The 12205-nt window shown below is 44.7% G+C and overlaps 1 protein-coding gene across 2 annotated transcripts in view; it reads left to right on the forward strand.

The window, feature by feature from the left end:
• Window positions 1-12205, forward strand: part of CREB3L2 (cAMP responsive element binding protein 3 like 2) — a 76542-nt gene that overhangs the window by 18415 nt on the left and 45922 nt on the right. The gene's annotated exons all lie outside the window — the stretch shown is intronic.

The raw sequence follows: 12205 nt of genomic DNA on the forward strand, positions 1-12205 counted from the left end.
CAGCATTGTTTTTCCCCTGACCTTGCAGCTCCCAAACCACACACAGAAATCATAAGTTAAAACACTCTCAACAGTACAATGGTAAAATGCCATCAACATGTCTTTTGAGAGATTATGTACAGTATTGTTGTGAAGAACATGGGGAGAGAAATGATATAGCACCAAAACGATTTAAAATATCTTCCTGTAAGCAGAAAGGGTTGCCTCTCCCTAGAAAGACTCAAATCCTCGATCAAATGTTTCTGCAACTATAAAGTGCCATTTGGAAGCCCAGTATGCATTGGCAACATCTTTTGAGTTTTGCAGAAGTCTGTGTAGTTTTCTCTGCGTAGTTTTACAGAAGTCGCTCATGGACTTCTCAATTCAGTATTGAAGGCTTTGACCGTAATCAACAATGTGGTCCAAAGGTTGCAAGGTTCATTGTAACATTGGAGAAGTAGAGCCAATGTCAAGTCGCGGACTCCCTTGCAAGAAATAACAGGCGTATTTGAAGCAGTTCAGCAAGTGGCATCCGGAGCAGAGAGATGAGATGAGAACAGGGGAATGTGGGATTATTGGGAGGGAGCGTCAGTAATTGCAGCCTTCTGTACCAAGGAGCCTTTACTACCGACATTTATACCCTACCATTCAGCGATAATTTGCATTCTCTTAGCTCGGGTCGGCAAAGTTTTTGTGGCTTGTGCCAGTTCACGGTCCCACAGACGCCGCAGTGGGCCGGAGTGTGTGTGTGCGCATGCATGTGCAAACGCTATTTCAGGTATTCCTTCCGGCGTGGAAGGCGTGCGCAGCTTCCCATTGGCTGCAGGAGCTTCCTGCAGCCAATGGGAAGCCGGCCAGTGCTGCGGAAGGCAGTCCCCACTCTGCTCCGCGCTGGTTTAGTGTGGCGCACGGGAGCTGACAGAGTGGGCAGTGGGGGTCCATGGGCCGGTTAAATGACCCCCATGGGCCGTATGTGACCTATGGGCCTTAGGTTGCTGACCCCTGACTTAGCTAGTCTATATACATGATTGCAGCTCTAGTGACTTTTTAGTCTTGGCTGTTCCTGTGTAAGATTGCCCAGGCTAGCTTACTAAAACCTTTGCTCTTTTTAGTTGTGCTAAAAAGCATAGAAGGGAAATCTGTTCCATTCCCTTAACTACCTAATCTGAAAGAACTTCATAATCCATAGCAATGAACTGGTTACCGGTTGAGGAAGGCTCCACTATAACTGTGTGTATTTGTCCATGATGGTATGTAGAAGAAATGGAAAGAAAAAAAGGAATTCAACGCACAAATTTCTTATCGGGGCAAAAGCATTGGAAATACAGACAAATAATGCAAAAGGATTTGGTGTGCAAAACTCTGATGCTGACAGTAGGGAGGAAATGATTCATATGGAAAGAGGAAGTCTTGAAAGCAACAATGCTGAAAGAGAACCGCAAGGCCAATGGTGGATGGCAATAATAGGAAAATATATGTCTGGGAAGAAGGCATTGAGGAAAATACGTATACATTTTGAGTCCTTGATTTCTGTGCTGTCTTGAGATAAGTCAAGACCTTTTACCATTTCATAATGTGGAGGCTTGATTATTGTACTATGGCATGAATTGGATATTGTGGGACTATATTTTAGATACTACTGGAAGTGGCCACTTTCATGCAGTGATTTATATTTGGACTGAGTAAAACTTAGTTGAATGCCACCATAAGTGTGAATTTTCAGGGCGCAGTTCTACATTTAAAGTTTGGGGTGCTGGGGTGAAGCTGGGAATCTTGGCTTATGCATTTACAACTTCACTTTCCATCTGAAGTCTGAATGCGTGTTTTGACCTTTGCGCTCGATTTTGAGGGGTTGGGAATGCGTTTTGTTCAGAGACAGGGAGGCTACACCAACACCATACATTTAAAGCACCCTGCTTTCCTCAGAGACTCATGGAACCTGTCACAGAGCAACCACTTTCCAGCACCCTCAACAAACTACCGTTCCTGGGATTCTTCGGGAGAAGCCATGTGCTTTAAATGTATGGTATGAATGTGACCAGAGTTAGTTGTCTGCTAGTTGTTCACTGCCTCCATTCCTTCAGATTTGGAGGAACCCTGTTTTGGGCCTGGGTCTAGAGTCCTGCTAGAGGAATGGCTGTAATAACCTTTATACTGCCACAATCATGAGTCTGATTTTGGTGTTGTTTTTTTAAGGAATGTGATATGCTTCCCACTGTCCTTTGGTTGGCAACTGTGAGAGCAGGATGTTGGGTTAGTTAAGCCATTGGCCTCATCCAGGACTGTGGTGCTGATGTGTTTTGGGGGAATACTCTGAGAATGTGTACTGTACATAATACAGTGGTACCTCGGGTTACATACGCTTCAGGTTACATACGCTTCAGGTTACAGACTCCGCTAACCCAGAAATAGTGCTTCAGGTTAAGAACTTTGCTTCAGGATGAGAACAGAAATCGTGCTCTGGTGGCATGGCAGCAGCAGGAGGCCCCATTAGCTAAAGTGGTGCTTCAGTTTAAGAACAGTTTCAGGTTAAGTACGGACCTCTGGAACGAATTAAATACTTAACCCGAGGTACCACTGTATGATAGTCCTACTTATCTGGGAGTGAGTCTCATAGAACTCTATGGGATCTGTCTCTAGGTAGTTATGCATAGAGAGTGTGCAGTAAGAGTATGATGCTGTGTTCAGTTCAGGCCAGATAAGTTTGTCCAAGTTTGTCTAAACTGTGGCTGTCACCCCTGTCCATATCAATATTGTTCTTAATATCTTAATGCTTCTGGGGTTGCAGGTGCCTGACTCTGTGACAACTTGACGTTTTGCAACTGTAGAACTAATTTGGAAGTTGTTTAGAAAACAGAGCAGCATGTCAACGTATCATAGTAGCACCTGAGTTGTAGATGAAATATTAAAGATGCATTGTTGCGGCAGGTGTTCTAAAAGCAGGCATGGAATTAAAATTGATGCTGCTGGGAATGAGCGGGGGAGAGCGAGAGAGCCAACCCTGATTAGCAACATAAAGGGTGTTTTTCAGTTTCAGGTTTGTGCTAATTATATAACATGTGATTTTCAGTATTGGTGAGAGAATAAACATCTGTAACCCTGGGCCCTGCTTCTCACTCTCCTCTCACGGCACAGGCAGAGACAGCTGTGGTGGCTGTATTCCCACTGTGGTGGTAAACCTGCGTGTAGCCTGTGCCACTTCAAATACTAGAGGCAAGTCTGTTTGATGGAAAGCTCTCCCCAGCAATGCACAAAGGAAAGCATATGCCTTTGCAGAGTTTTTGGGATGCTGATCTGTATTTATAGTTTTTATTATTAAAATAATCTGTAAAACTACCCAGTGGATTAAAACACACTGCACATTTAAAGCAACCCCACCCCTCAAAATAAAAATAAAAATTGGGAACTGTAGTTTAAGAGTGCTCGGAATTAGATCGGTAAATGGTAAACTACAGCTCTTAGGATGCTTTGAGGACTTATGCTTTAGATGTATGGAAAGCATGCAACCTTAATTGATCATAGAACTGTAGAGTTCGAAGGGGCCGTGAGGGTCATCCAGTCCAACCCTCTGCAATGCAGGAATCTCAGCTAAAGCATCCATGTTAGATGGCAGTATATAAATGTAATGACAATAAAATCAGCGGTAGAAGAGTTGTAATAGTCTACTTTTTCCCCTGACATGCAAGCTTTACATTTGTAGGCATGTTCAAGTTATCATTCCACCCATCCCAAGTCTGTAATGGTAGAGGCCCCAAACAGGCTCATCACCTCAGTGAGAACTGGGATCAGTGCAGCAATAAGTATAGCATTTATGCTGGTCCTGATGCTAAACAATCTATTGTTAGCACCTTGGGGAGTTACCTGCCCCAGGTAAGTCTTCAATTGCATGACAGGCAGAAATTCTCCGGTACAGCCCCCTTGCATTTCATATCTCTCAGAAAACCTGCTGCCTTTGCAAAGCATAATGCTCATGTGAGCTGCTTTGGCCTTCCACTTTGCTCCAGAATTCCTTATCTAGTTCTCCTGGAAGAAGGAAGTTTTTACATTCTTAGCAGTCTTTATTTAGATGGTGATTGGCATTCCTCGTTTCACAAACGAACTTTGGTCTAGGGTAAAAAAACAAAAGCAACCCATGAAGCACTGTCTCATGGAATGAATACAAAAACTTAAATCACAGAGCTAGCTGATTTATAACAGAGGCTCCTCTAAGTGGAAAACCACCGACTCGAACAGCGCTGCCAATCAGAGTTGCTTTTCTGCAAATGTATGCAATTCAGATTTAGGAAACAAATGATTTCACCTTTTGCCAGAATGTGGTGCTATGTGTGCGCATGGACACACTTCCATGTGCAACTGAGTAATCTCATCTCCTTTTCCGGTTTGAGAAGAAGCTTGTGGCTGTGCTTCTCATCCAAAAAGAATTGTTGATATGATTCTCGATGGTGGTTGGGCAGACTAAAATACTTCTCTCAGTTTGTGGCGGGGAATCTGTGTCACTCGTAGATGACACAATTATGCTTTGATCCAGAGATACCTTGCATGAGTGGAAAACCCCTTCTGCTTTTATACAACTGACACCCTGTGTGCCCATAATATGCTATTCCTGACGGTCTCTTGATTCTGAGGGGTAGCTTCTCCAGCCTTTCTAATACTGGATAGCTTCAGCATACTCAGGAATCAAAAACTTTGTGTCTCATTTGGGGGAAGTGTATATTTTTTAATGCATTCTCCAACCTCCATTTCCTGGAAAGCTGAATTGGGCAAGCAGGGTTCTCACATCTATCTCTGGATTCAACTCTTTGCATGACTTCATTGAGCAGTGTGAGCAGATTATAGTTCGGGGGTGGCGGCGGCTATGGTTAAATCCTGCACTTCCTCTAAGAGGCTCAGTGTGACAAATGTTTGCAAACTGTAGTTAGTCTTAACTATGGTTTAATGAAACAAGCCAGGTTGGGACAGAGCGCTAAACTGCAGCTAAAAATAGAAGTGTAAATTTCTGATTGTCTCCTAAGGGAGGGGGAATGAATGAGCCCAAGGCTCATTCCTGTAACAATAAACAATAGTTTATCACTGGCCACATTCACACGCAACACTCAGCCAAACCATGGTTTTGCAGAAACACAGTGTCTCCTGGGAAGGCGATTGCAGGTGCTTTGCTCCTCCTTGCTTCTTTTAGAGCAAGGCTTGTACTTGCTTATACATCATGATTAAAGAGGAGAGAGCTGAACCACAATCCCAGGTTCGTACGAAGTGTCAAGCCATGCTTTGGCTTGACTGATATGCTGAACTAACAGGACTGGTGAGATGCAAAGCAACTACAAATTCCTCTCCAGGAGCCTGCATGGTCACAGGAAAGCATAGCTTGGCTTAGCTCACCTGGTTTGCAAGTCAGTCAGTTTAAATGCAAGCAATAAGTGAAAATGGCAAAATAGTATTTTGGTCAACTCTTGGCCATTTAATGTACTATTCATATGCTGCTCAGCATGCATTAAACCCAAGTTGGCCCATAATACACAAGTTGTGTAGTGATGCAGTTTTGAATGGTCAAGGTCAGCAAAAATCCCTGAGCTTGCCTTGATTTGACTAGCATAAATAAGCCTGTGCATGTCTGTGCAGAATTTAGTGGAGACTTACTCCCAATTAAGTGTGTGGGGGATTGCAGCCTTCATAGTAAGTGAAAGAAATTCACCTTTCTCAAGGGTCTGGCAACATGACTAACAAAATACTTCTTGAAATATGAGCCTCAGGAAGAAACACATTTAGAAAACAAGCTTAATTAGATGCACATGTTTACTGCCACCCAATCTCCTGTGCCAAACTCCTAAATATTACAGACTTTCCAGGTTCATCACACAGCAGGTTTCATTACCAAGCAAGGCAGATTTTTATTTACTCCTTTCTTGTCTATCCCCAGCACTCACGGTTGACTCTCACATTCAGGCAAGGCCATATAGGGCTAAGAATTGCTTATCTTCAGGAATAGAGCTGAGCTGTGTGCCTTTAGACGCTTCTCTGGAAACCCAATGCATGCTTCTCTCTGAAAGAAATCCCACTGTGGATGCTGAAACTCCAACATTTAGGATTACAGTGTCATGTATTTTGAGAAGTACAGTCAAGCTTTTGGTATTGAGGTGACTTCACACAACACACCATAAGGAGGTAGATAATGTACCTGGGAGGGTGTGATGTTACTCCTTTTTGAAAGTATTTGACATGCATTCTCTGTTGGGGTGTTGCTTGCAGCTTACGCAGTACATTTTTCACATTCTCCTCTCTTGTGGAGTAGAGTGAGCAGAACTAACTGGAACCTTGCAAGCTAGAGAAAAAGAAAGAGCCTGTGTGCCTATCAGGAATAGTAAACATTATTATTTATTACTATTTATTAAATTTATACATCACCATTCACCTGAAGATCACAGGGAAGATCACAACATAAAAATACAAAATGAGAACACAAAATGCAGAATAGAACAACAACAAAAACAAACCAATGATCCCTCTCCCACAAAACACATTTAAAAGGCCATAGAACATTCATCAGCCAAAGGCCTGGTTACAGAGAAGCATTTTCTCCTGACGCCTAAAGATATGTAGTGAAGACGCCAGGCAAGCCTCTCTGGGGAAAGGATCCCACTAAAAGGGAGTCACTGCAGAAAAGGCCCCGTTCTCTTGTTGCCACCCTCCAGAACTTTCACGGAGGAAACACACAAAGAAGGGCCTCAGATGATGCTCTCAGGGTATGGGTTGGTACCCATGGGGAGAGGCGGTCCTTAAGGTATTGCAGCCCTGAGTTCCTTGTGGTATGCATCACCAGATAATGTGTTGGGCCTTTCTTCCGAACTTGCACCCACTCCTCCCCAACCTCAAATCTCTGTTTTTCACAGTGCAGGGCAGGAAGTTCATAAAGTTCATTTGACAACATGACTTTCAAGTTGAGCTGGTACAAAGAAGCCTGGGAAATAGGCACTGTCTGCTCGCACTCTGGTTTTCAGGGGTTAACAGGTTAAATTTCTTGTACATCCAGTTCTTCTGGCTCTTCTCGCCAAGGTTTCAGGCAGGGAATCTTTCCCATCCCTACTTAGAGAGCTGGGGATTGAACCTGGGACCTTCTGCAGGCACATAAGATGCTCTGTCACTGAGACCATGGCCCTTCCTTGCCTTATATTAAAGGTAAAGGGACCCCTGACCATTAGGTCCAGTCATGGCTGACTCTGGGGTCGCGGCGCTCATCTCGCTTTATTGGCTGAGGGAGCCGGCGTACAGCTTCCGGGTCATGTGGCCAGCATGACTAAGCCACTTCTGGCGAACCAGAGTAGCGCACGGAAATGCCGTTTACCTTCCCGCCAGAGTGGTACCTATTTATCTACTTGCACTTTGACGTGCTTTCAAACTGCTAGGTTGGCAGGAACAGGGACCGAGCAACAGGAGCTCACCCCGTCGCGGGGATTCGAACCGCCGACCTTCTGATTGGCAAGTCCTAAGCTCTGTGGTTTAACCCACAGCGCCACCCATGTCCCATTGCCTTATATTAGGCTAGGCTATTTGTCCGTAACATGCACTCTTGACTAGCCGACTGGCAGCAGCTCTGCAGGGTCTCAAGCAGAGGTCTTCACCATCACCTGGCAGTCACCTTTAACTGGCATCTCTGGAATTGAACTTTGGATTTTCTGCATGCAGAGGAGGTCATAGAATCATTGAATCATAGAGTTGGAAGAGACCACAAGGGCCATCGAGTCCAACCCCCTGCCAAGCAGGAAACACCATCAGAGCACTCCTGACATATGGTTGTCAAGCCTCTGCTTAAAGACCTCCAAAGATGGAGACTCCACCACACTCCTTGGCAGCAAATTCCACTGTCGAACAGCTCTTACTGTCAGGAAGTTCTTCCTAATGTTTAGGTGGAATCTTCTTTCTTGTAGTTTGGATCCATTGCTCAGCCACTGAGTTGTGGTCTGTTTTTAGCTGCTATAGTGTGAGACTCCTGCCAGGGCCTTATCCTCTAATCTCCCTCCCAGCTTTCTTGCACCAATGATCTAGGAAACAAACTTTGCTAATATACCTTCCTCTTCACTACAAGTTTTCTCCCAGTCCCATCTCTGGCCGCATAATTAACCTGACTTCTGGGTAGCAAGCAATGTGGCTGGGAGCTTTGGAGAGCCATTTGAATTCCCCTGTACTAAATACTGTAACTGGCCAGCGCACAACATTTTATGCTATATATAGCATGGCTTTTGGGTCTTCCTGGGTTGCGGAAGTGAGAAGGGAACCTTCTGGCAGTCCCTGAGTTCCTGTTTTAAATATGTCAGCTCTTGCTGTTTCCCCTGCAACATTTCCCAAAACCATGGAATCACTGCTATAACTGGTCTGCTTAAATAGCTATGGAAGGTTAAGGTTGCTATAATTGGCATGTCTGAATTGTTGGTAGCAATACTTGTTTATTTTACAAAAAGATGTACCCACCATTATTTGTTCTCCCTGGGCCCAGTGCAGGGGGGGCCGGCCGCACCGGCCGCAACATCTGGGGGGGCACAATCGCACTCGCAGCTCTTTGCCCCTACCTGGCTCACTCACTCTCACTGCAGTGCTGGCTGTGCGAATCCGATCTGAGCCGCCGGGTCGCCGCCCACTGTGGAGGGGGGGGGTGCCAGGCGTGCGGTGCGGTGCGGAGAGAGAGCGAGGGACTATCTGGGGGAGGGACAGTGCAGTGGGGGGGGGGCGCAAATTACTTGCCTTGCCCCGGGTGCTGACAATCCACGCTACGCCACTGCCTGGGCCATCAGGTTTGTAGTAAATGTCACCCAATGAAATCATTATTAGAGTCAAAATAGTACTCCACAGTTTGGATGTACTGCTCTATTAGGAATGGGCAAGATCCACCTTGCTGGCTTTCCACTAGACCACACCCCTCTCATTGGCCACACCCATTTCTCACTTTCTTCCTTGTATGCCTGCTACAGTCTTGGATTCTCAAGTGCTGAAATGTGAGACTAAAAAGCCCTTGCACTTATCAATGCTTAAATTGCCCTAATGAAGTGCTCTGGCACGGTCAACAGTGCCCAGAAGATCTTGTTCACTTCCTGAAGTACTCCTGCCTCATCAGCTCCAATCATGCATATTTGGAAGTGCTCCAGCAGCCTCTCCTTTCTTCCAAGGCAATGTGAAATTTTTGAAGCAGATTGAAGTCCTCCTTCAAGGGAAGGGCTGCAGCTCAGTAGGAGAGCATCTGCTTTGTCTGCAGAAGGTCCCAAGTTCAGTCCCTGGCATCTGCAGTTACAACTGGGAATGTCCCCTGTCTGATTTCCTGAAGAGTCTCTGCCAGTCAGTGTAGGGAATGCAGAGTCATATGGAGCAATAGTCTGACTCAAGGCAGCTTCTGATGGTCATATCTAAAGTTCACTGAAAAAGTGTTTTTTTTTAGTGAGGGAATTTTGCACAAGTAGGAGTGAGGGAAGGTGGATTTAAATGAGGAAACTTGGATATCGTGTGTGTGTGTGTGTGTGGATGGGGAAGAAAGCCTTGCTGGAATATGCACTTTTTGGTTAAGATGGGGTTTTTTGGGTGGGAACAAATGTAAACAATTTTATTGCTATGTTCCCCACATCGAAATTGAATATACAGTTGTACCTTGGAAGTTGAACGGAATCTGTTCCGGAAGTCCTTTTGACTTCCAGAAGTTCTCCTAATACACTACAGTATGCAGTTTTGTCTAGCACATGCATTGTTGCAAAGCACATTTTCCCTGATAATATTCCCCCTAACATAATGCATTTTCCATGTTATTTTTGCTAATAATATGCATGCTTATCCATACTGAGTACATGCCTTTTTGCACATGTTATTTGGCTGGAGGACCTGCCTTGCAAAATTCAGAAATGGTTGTGTTTCTGTTGGCATATTGTTTCAGAAAGTGCAAATTACTGAAGGGTGGAATATATAAATGCCAGCTTAAAAAAAAATGCTCCCACTTTACTGTTTGTTGTAAAGTTAAAATTGATTCATTTCCTACTGTTGCTGTTCTTTCTACTTTTTGCTACTTTCAAGATCCTGAAAGAAAAACGGTAGTCTAGTGTTTTGTGTGTGCAAACATTTTTTTGATTACTGTTGCAGAATGGTAGTATTAGACTTCTTCAAAACATGAACTACAGATGTCAGAATATGCAAGGTTTCTGGGTCATCCAGTCTCTGTGTGTTTGTTTCTTCTTTTTAAACAAAATCCAATTCAGGCCAAAGAGTCATAAGCGTTCCCCAGTTGTCTGGAAATGGTCTAGTCACCGTAGGCAGTTTTTAAAATAAAAATTCTCTATCCAGCTGTGTGGTGCTCTGTAATTAAAACATTCATAGGCAGTCTAAAATATTGGATGGGAAACCATGCAGTTATGGGCTGTGTGTGTGTGTGTGTGTGTGTGTGTGTGTGTGTGCGTGCCTGTTGTGAGGCATTCTTTTTTGCTGGAGGATACAATCAGTTTAAGTTTCTTCTGGAGACTAGCCAGCTCTCCCACCCCAAGGAATGCATTCCTGTCTAGCCTAACAGACCAGTAATGAAAGGTGGAGTCCAAAATGTGGTCTAGGACTTTTACTCATTTTTTTCTTTCTTTCCCTGCTAAGGTTAGAGCAGGGAGCGGGGAGGCTTTTTCAGATGACTGGTTCCCCTACCCCTCACTTTTCCATTATTATTTTAAGACAACAAAATTGCCTGTCTGCCTTTAAAGTGGGTTTTGCTGTTGCATCTCCTTTGCATTGGGCCATTTAACCCATAGGTGGCCAACCCACAGGCTCTTTTTATTGTGACCCTCATTTCCCTCCAAACTTGTCCTTTATTATTATTTTTTTTAGCGACCATACCTATTTTGAGGTTTGACCATGGTTCAATGTGGCCTTTGAGCTGGAAAAGGTTAATCACCCCAGTCTAGCCCGATACTTGGGCAACAGCTCTCCAAAGCCCCAGCAACCTTGGTGTGCCCTCAGACACCCCTCACCTGCCTGTTTTCTTTCTTACAACCAGACTAGGGGATAACACTGCTTGCCAGCTCTCCTCCTCCTTAGTCCCAGTGTCACCCTTGTAGAACGCAGCAGGGCAGAGGCTGGAGCAAAACTAGAAAGTAGTTGGCAGTGCTTGTCATTGGTTCTGGCTCAACCAACTGTTTGGCATCTCCACCTTCTGCCTCACCAGTCTCAATGGGCACCAGCCCCCACCGCTTAACTGCATTAGTGTTCACAGTTGGGCCATGATGGTTTTGCTCCTTCATAGGAGGTCTGCAGGGACTTGAGGGGGAGAGCAGAAGAAGAGAGAGGCAGATGTTGTGAGCTGGAGAAGCCTGCTCTCATCCCAGGATGCATGACTAACCATGATATCACAGTGATTCTGGCCAGCACATAGACACTCCAGTGGTTTTCCCCTCCCTTCTTAACAGCCAACTGCATGTTCAGTCTGAACTAGAATCTGAATAAGCTTTTACTGATGTCATGGAGAAAGGCAACAGCTTGTTTATCTATCTGCCCTAAGGTGGAAAAAGAGGATCGCAAGAGCCATGTTGGCTGGGCTCCTTAACTGAGAACGTTCTGTGTTTGTTTTGTGATCCGTTTTTTTTAAAGCAGATTTGAAAGATCCACTTGCCTGGTTGCCTTTGTCAAGTAAGGGTGGCAGGAAACTTAACAAAACTTTTTTTTTTTAATGAAGGACTTAGGATGGCCTAAAACTAACATTTATGTGCAAGTGAATTTATGAGCAAGACCATGTATAAAGCTATGAGGTCCTGTCAGTCTTGCACTGTCAAGATGCTTGAATTATCTATCTCTCTTCTCCCCTGGCATCTTGGGAACCCCAGTTTGCCCAGTCATTCCTTACCTGTGCCACTCATTTCCATCCTTCCTTTTGTTCTCTATCCAACTTCTCCTGCCCAAGTGCAGACTAGAGACCATGCAACCCTTCATTGGGTAACCAAACAGTGGTGTTTGTCATACAAAGGCTAGCAGTCGTTGGCCAAATGTCTGGCCAAATGTCACACATCATGCTGTGAGAGCTGCCAAGGGGAGTGACATGGAATATTGGAGTGAACTTTAAAATGTGAGTTGGATGCCTGAGTCTGCTGTTTCAGCTCAGCCTTCTGATACCACTCCAGATCCCCAAGCATATCAATTATCTGAGCTAAGGGATAAATGCTACATTTGCTATCCGCCAGTCAGCTCAAGAACCCTGATGTTCCAGCAGTGGCCACAGTCTTCCCAT

Source organism: Podarcis tiliguerta (genome assembly GCF_965153285.1).
Source record: "Podarcis tiliguerta genome assembly, chromosome: 10".
NCBI lineage: Eukaryota > Metazoa > Chordata > Lepidosauria > Squamata > Lacertidae > Podarcis > Podarcis tiliguerta.